The sequence below is a fragment of the Corylus avellana genome, chromosome ca1 (genome assembly GCF_901000735.1).
Source record: "Corylus avellana chromosome ca1, CavTom2PMs-1.0".
In the NCBI taxonomy this organism is placed as follows: domain Eukaryota; kingdom Viridiplantae; phylum Streptophyta; class Magnoliopsida; order Fagales; family Betulaceae; genus Corylus; species Corylus avellana.
In genome coordinates this window covers 41,774,810-41,781,465 of record NC_081541.1, presented here as the reverse complement: position 1 = coordinate 41,781,465, position 6,656 = coordinate 41,774,810, and the positions used below count along the sequence as shown (strand labels likewise).

The following is a 6,656-nucleotide window of genomic DNA, read 5'->3' as shown; positions in this document are numbered from 1 at the left end:
GTGATCCTTTTACACAAACAAAAAAGAATCTTCAAGTTGATTCCATTAAGAGAATGTTCCTAATTGTTCTCCACACGCCAAGTTCGGTTGCAGTCGATGTGCAAGGTATGGCTATCTACATTGCCCTTTTCTTTGTTCCATTCATATTTAAGATTAGTGCAATATGCAAGCGGTAGGAGACATGTGAAAATCCTTTATTTTGAGAGATAAATGTAAAATTGGTCTATGTGGTTAGCCTAAATTATAAATTATTCCATGTGGTATAACAAATAATTTATAGGTTCCTATAGTTGGCATAAATTACAAATGACACGAATTTCCTTGAAATTTCTTTTCAACCTACTATAATAAGTGACAAGCTAGTGTCATTCAATATCTTTGAGTTTTTCAAAAATTAATGTTTGGATTCCTAGGTTAGTAGAATAACAATAAATACCTACTAAAAATATTAAAAAAAAATTGTGAGAGATGACACTTGGCACTTATTGAAATTGGTTGGAAGAAATTCAGTTCAACTGGTTTGGAGGAAATTTATGTCCAATTACAAATCACTACATGTGGTATAAAAAATAATTTATAGGTCCTTAGGTTATTTCAAAATAACAGTTTACTACCTTAAATAAATTTTCGTTAAGTAACTTAACATAATTTATTACTGTGACACGACATACCCAATACAAACATGACACGTGTCATTCTGAATTTCTAACTTTAAAAAATGACAACTATATGATTTTCTACATTATTTTAGAACACCAACTAAGATTACACATAAACCCTACTCCACGTGATACTGCTACAATAAATTAACCTATTATCTTTCGTGCTTGGTTGGAGTGTCATTTGCTACGAAATAAAACTGCTCATATAATGAAAAGGGTGATCCTAATGTAACTTTAATTTTGGTTGCATCCGGGTGAAAATTTCCCTTAATCCATAATAATCCCAAGTTTAGAGAATATCATGCCGATTCCTTTTTAGGCATTGGAAGCATTTACCGTTGGCTCACCTCGACAGACCTCTAAGCCATTTGTTTCAGTAATTTCATTCTCTCTACGACGTCAACTTCGCCATGCAGACAAAAGTTTCCCTGCCAATACCAAAAAAAATCCGTTATCTTTTTTGATTGAAATATTTTTTTTTTAGGAAGTTTTTGGACTAAAAGACTAATAGAAATAACAATTTGATAAGCATAAAAAACCAACGTAATAAAATTGTCATTGTTAAATGAAAAGTGTTATTTTGCATTTTTTCAACGTACTTAACTGACGTGACATGTTTTTTTATTAAAAAAACCTAGATAAATTTTTGATAAAGCTGCAAATCACAGGTAATAAAATGATATTTACCCCTTAATTGCTAGTTTTGAAATAGTCAATGACAAGTCTATTGCATAATAAAGATCAAAAACCACAGCAAGGGTGAGGGCACAACCCCAATATGGGATGGTTAGATAATATGCAATTTCTTTAACAATTGTTTAATTCCCTAGATTTAGATAAAACTCTCCAAAATCTTCCTCTACCAGCTACCCTATATTTTTCCTAAACTACCATGGGTGGGCAAGATATTGATAGCTCTCACTCCATCCTTATTCTTATTTTCTTTTCACATATTTCTCAGTGTGGTACTCGTAATATAATTTTATTCAATATTTATCCAATAATACTAATGTGGTACTCATAACTAACCATTAGATTGATCTTTATTAAATAAAAAAAAAATAGTAATTAGTTGAGAATACCACATTAGTATCGTTGCCTTAAAAAAAATTAAAAAAAAAAAAATCTTTTTTTTTAGAGCAACGTCCACGATTGAACCGAGAAATTTAGTCGGTTAAATAGCCTAAGAATTACAAAGAATCTCTATCCAGTATGGCAGTATTGCTAAATTGCAATGAACAAATATTGCAAAGATGTTTATTTGTTATAAACAAATAAATACCTGAATATTTACAATTTTTTATAATAAAAAAATTTGAATATCTTGAAAATTTTTACAAGATTTAATGAAAAATTATAATGAAAATCAGTAATTGAAAGAAATTAAAGTTTCGATGCATTTAATTGAAAATTTTTAAAATTCAAAGTACTTTCAAAACGAGTGAAAATTAAAGATTTTTTTTAAAAAAAAAATTCCTATAAATAAACACATGCTAATTGAGAGCAACTTCTGACACAAACCCATCCCTTTGTGCTTACCAATCAAGAGGTGACACCTAAGCCCATCATACTAAACCTAAGCTTAGCAAAAAAACACAAACACACCTGATCACACCAAATATGAGCCAAAAAAAACTTAAAAAACTAATTAAGTTTTCTCTTTTTAAAAATAAATAAATAGAAGGGGTGGCTGTCGGCTACCACAAGTGGGAGAGGGGATGGCCAGCGAGCCACCCCAAAGGGAGGTGGGGGCGGTTTGCTACAGCCCCCATCCCATGGGGGTGGCTTGCAAGTCACCCCTAGGCCATGACAATGACAATGACAATCTCTTATTTCGACAAGAGAAGTTACCTGGAAGAATTTTCTTTCAAAGGAGGAGGATTCAAAAGCTGCACCGAAGAATATGATAGCCATTAGAGCGAGGTAACCACCAAGAACAATCCCTGTTGCAAAAATTTCACTGAGTTTCTAGCAGTTGGGAAGTGGAGAAGGCTTCACCCTGTCTTTGAAAATTGTAGTGATAGTACCTGTAAGCAGGCTAACAAAGTCAAATAACAACAAAAAAATGAAGGAGTTCATCTGACAGAAATATAAAAAATAAAAATGGAAATCATTTTTCTAAAAAAAAATAAAATAATCATTAAATATTTGACAAGAGCTCACCAAACAAGCAAGCTAACCATCATTAAGAATGGCGATGACAAGAACCATGAAAGGAGGGAAGTCAAATTTCCAGATGATATTCAGCAACAAAAACCCTAGCTGTTAGACAAATATCAGCAGTAAATGAAACAAGCTTGATAGTAGGATGCACTTTTCATGTACATAAATCTAGCTTAAATGGAAAGCTTACCATAATACGTATAGTGATAGACAGCATATATCTGGAGAAACGGGAATAAAGATAAAGAGTCTCAACAATTAATCTATCACAAGTATGGCTTATACCAATACTTTCATTGTGTATATATATATATATATATATATATATATGAGGAATGCTATTTAGTATTTAGTAAACTACTATACGACTGGAATGACGTGACAGTGATGGTAAAAATCGGCCTTTGGATTAACAAAAACTTGTTGATTTTTATTGTCACGTCATCTTAGTTGTATGACAGTTGTATAATAATCTACTAAATAACTTTGTTAAATTACTGTGTAGCTTTTTAGTCTCTGGAAGATTGCACGGCTGGTCAAAACAACACTAATGATTACACTCAACCCTGGTTCTATTAGAACAATATCTGAAGCACTGCGGGCAGCATCTGTGTAATCTGCCACTGCAATTCCTATGTCGGCTTTCTTCAAGGTTGGTGCATCATTTACTCCATCACTAGTCATTCCACAAATGTGCTTTCTAGCTTGTAATCTACTCACAATCTCATATTTATGTTCTGCAGGAGAGAAATATGTGATTAGAAAATTGAGCGAAAAATTGAGTTTGAAGGAGCTTGCTAGATCATTAACCACCAGACTGACTGGGAAAGACGCCGGCAAAACCATCAGCTTGCTCAATGAGCTCATTAATGGGAAGAGCAGCAAGATCCCCACCCTTATTGTCACCAAGCAGGGATGAAGAGGGGTACATGTTTGTGCCCATTCCAAGCCGTCTTCCTGTTTCCTTGCCAATTGCAAGCTGGTCACCTGCAGGAGTTATTCATATGTAGGTATCTCGAAGAAACTTTTCTCATAATTAGAATGTATATAACCGAACCCTATGCCAGTTTGTCCTAGTATGGAATGAACTTATAATCATGAAATCGACTCGATCATTAGATTAGAGATTTTAAGGTTCATAATAACCTTAGCCCATTCCCATTTTGAATATTTTCTTTAAGTTACTGTTGACTTGAATATTTTTAGCTTTCATATTTTTTTTTTTTTTGATCTTTTTTCTTCTTCTAACTAGACGTTTCTCTTGTATGCTTCATGTATACCAAAAAAAAAAAATTGGTTCTATAATCATAGACAATTCTGGTATGTTATGAAGGTTGACTATTAAGAGAGAATTATCTTTTTTAAAGAATTTTCATATCTCAAAGGTCCAAAAGGAAGGTTAAAGGCACACACCTGTGATCATTTTAACACTCACATCCAGGTCCAAAGCTCTTCTAATTGTTTCAGCACTGTCATGGCGAGGAGGGTCAAAATGAGGTAGAAGGCCAACAAACTCCCAGGGGCCACCAGGACATTCTTTGGTTCTAGCAGGTACTTCCTAGAGAAAGAAAAAAAGACCAGATTTTCTCAAAATATACATAGAAGAAAAAGTTTACAAGACAGTGAATAGACTTTGAGAGACTGATAACCTGGCGGGAAATTCCAAGGAAACGTAGGCCACGTTCTGCAAACTTGTCAATGATTGCATGTACCCTCTGTTCGATTTCTGATTTGTTATGCGCTAGATTGAGAATCTGCATAGAACGTAGAAAAATATGTTTTTTCAAATCACAGACAATGGTGCGTTTTTAAAAACGTACAATTTTAAAGGTTAAACTGCGATTTTACCATATGCTTAACTGCATTTTCATATAGCACGTTTCAAAATCGCAAATTCAAACGAACCCTTGTTGAAAATTTTTAAGTTATACCTGCTCTGGTGCACCTTTGCTGACTCTGCATTTTACCAGCACCATCAATGTAGGTAAGTGCAGTCCTTTTATCAGTTGGATTGAAGGGTCGAAAGTGAACTTCTTGGATTCCAGCTCACGCCTATAGAATTGTAGTAGAGACTCAGTTGAATTCAAGGTAAGCAATCATTTTCAATGTCAAACATCTAATAATCCATAAGAGTGTGTCCAACATGTTGTAAAATATACCAAATACAGTGAAAGATTCAAGAACTCTTTGCAGACAACAAGGGAAACAACCAAAATGCTGGTGAAGACATTGTAAGACAGTGTAGAAGCAGTAAATATCTAATACCTCCTTAGGGTCTGCCTACATTGAAACAATTGCAGCATCAATGGCATCTTGGTTCTCTAACCTTGATCCTCTTGCAGCCATAAGTACAACCATATCCTTGTCAACACTTTGGCAAAAACCTGTAATGACATGGATAATGTCAATCATAAATAAAAAGGCCATTTGAATGGGACAAGAGTTTTGCTATTTCTTTTGTTGGATTGGCATTGGAGCTGGTAGAGAATTTATTAGCATAGTTTCTATACTACCACAGACTCCTAGAATAGTTTGCCTTGATGCAAATTGTAATTGAACTTTCAAAAGTATGTGATTCTACTGTGATGCTATCTACTATACTCACTGTGATGACATGCAGACTTAAAGCAACATAAGAGGGACCAAGAAGAGGGAATGACTTTGTGGTGTGCAACTGCTACTTATGTTTGGATTTTTCTGGAGCTTTTACAAGCGTCATAGGTGGAAAATATTATTGTTCTTCCACGTTATTGTTTTACTGTCTTCTCTGTTATTAGTGAGATTCATCATTGCCTTATCTGTGACAAAAATATGGGAATCCTCCAAAAAGAACTTGTGTTTTAGTTGAAACAGTTGAATTGTTTGTTATGACTTGGTAACTTTCAAGTTATTTTCCTCTTTGCCTTTTTCTTCTTTCTTGGAAAGCTGGGGGTTTCTTGGTGAGGAACCTTTATTTCTATTATTATTATTTTTTATTTTTTTTAATTTCTACTAAATAACATTTGGATTCTTTATTTCTATTTTTCTTGAGACAACCATCATAACATTTTCTTGTCAAGCTTCTATTAAGGGGGAGAAGCAAATTGTGACGGAGAAAAACCTTATCATCAGTTTGCTAATTAGATTTGACATTTTTCAAAATAGAGATGTTATTTGCATTTTTTTAGGACATTGTCTTACATGTCAAGACTTAAACTGTGCTCTTTTTCTGCTTTTCCCCCTCTTCGGCCAACAGGAACTTTGTTTTATCTTTGGATTTCTCTGAAAATGTTTTTCTCTTGGGTGACCAGTGCTTTGTGTTGACTCTCTGGGTTTGACTTTATCTTGCTGTGGATATGTTTTTGTATGGTGGTGTTTCTTTTCTGTCTCCCTGCAGGACTATTGTTTGCCATCTTTTTCAATTCATAACCATTGAAAAAAATTAGAGGCATTTTGTGTTTCATCGTAATCATGATGATGATATTTGCTAAATCTTAGTCCTTGGCTCAACAGTAGTGTTGTTGACATCAGCATGTGATTATACTTTGGATTCAATCGTAAGGATACTGTGAGTGTTCAGGTTAATTTTGAGTGTTTTATGTTTTAAATTGGTTGTTAACATTTTTATTTTAAGAGCAGAAAACAAAAGAGAAAAGCAGAGTACTCCTTACCAAATTTTTTATCTTTCTCGCCGTTCTCTTCACTTTTCCCATAAGTTATAACAGTGACAAGAACTCAAAAGGGTGCATTGAAAATGGTTTGTTGATAGAGTCGTACTGGGCAGGTGCCATTCAATGGTGTTGTATAAATTGGAGGCTTTTTAGAGGATAATTATGTAGGTTTTTATAGTTT

General features: G+C 33.8%; 1 pseudogene; it reads right to left on the bottom strand.

Moving 5' to 3' along the window:
• The window catches only part of LOC132172506 (plasma membrane ATPase 1-like), a 7,397-nt pseudogene extending 1,912 nt beyond the window's left edge, over positions 1-5,485 (bottom strand).
• Positions 5,486-6,656: the final 1,171 nt, after the last annotated feature.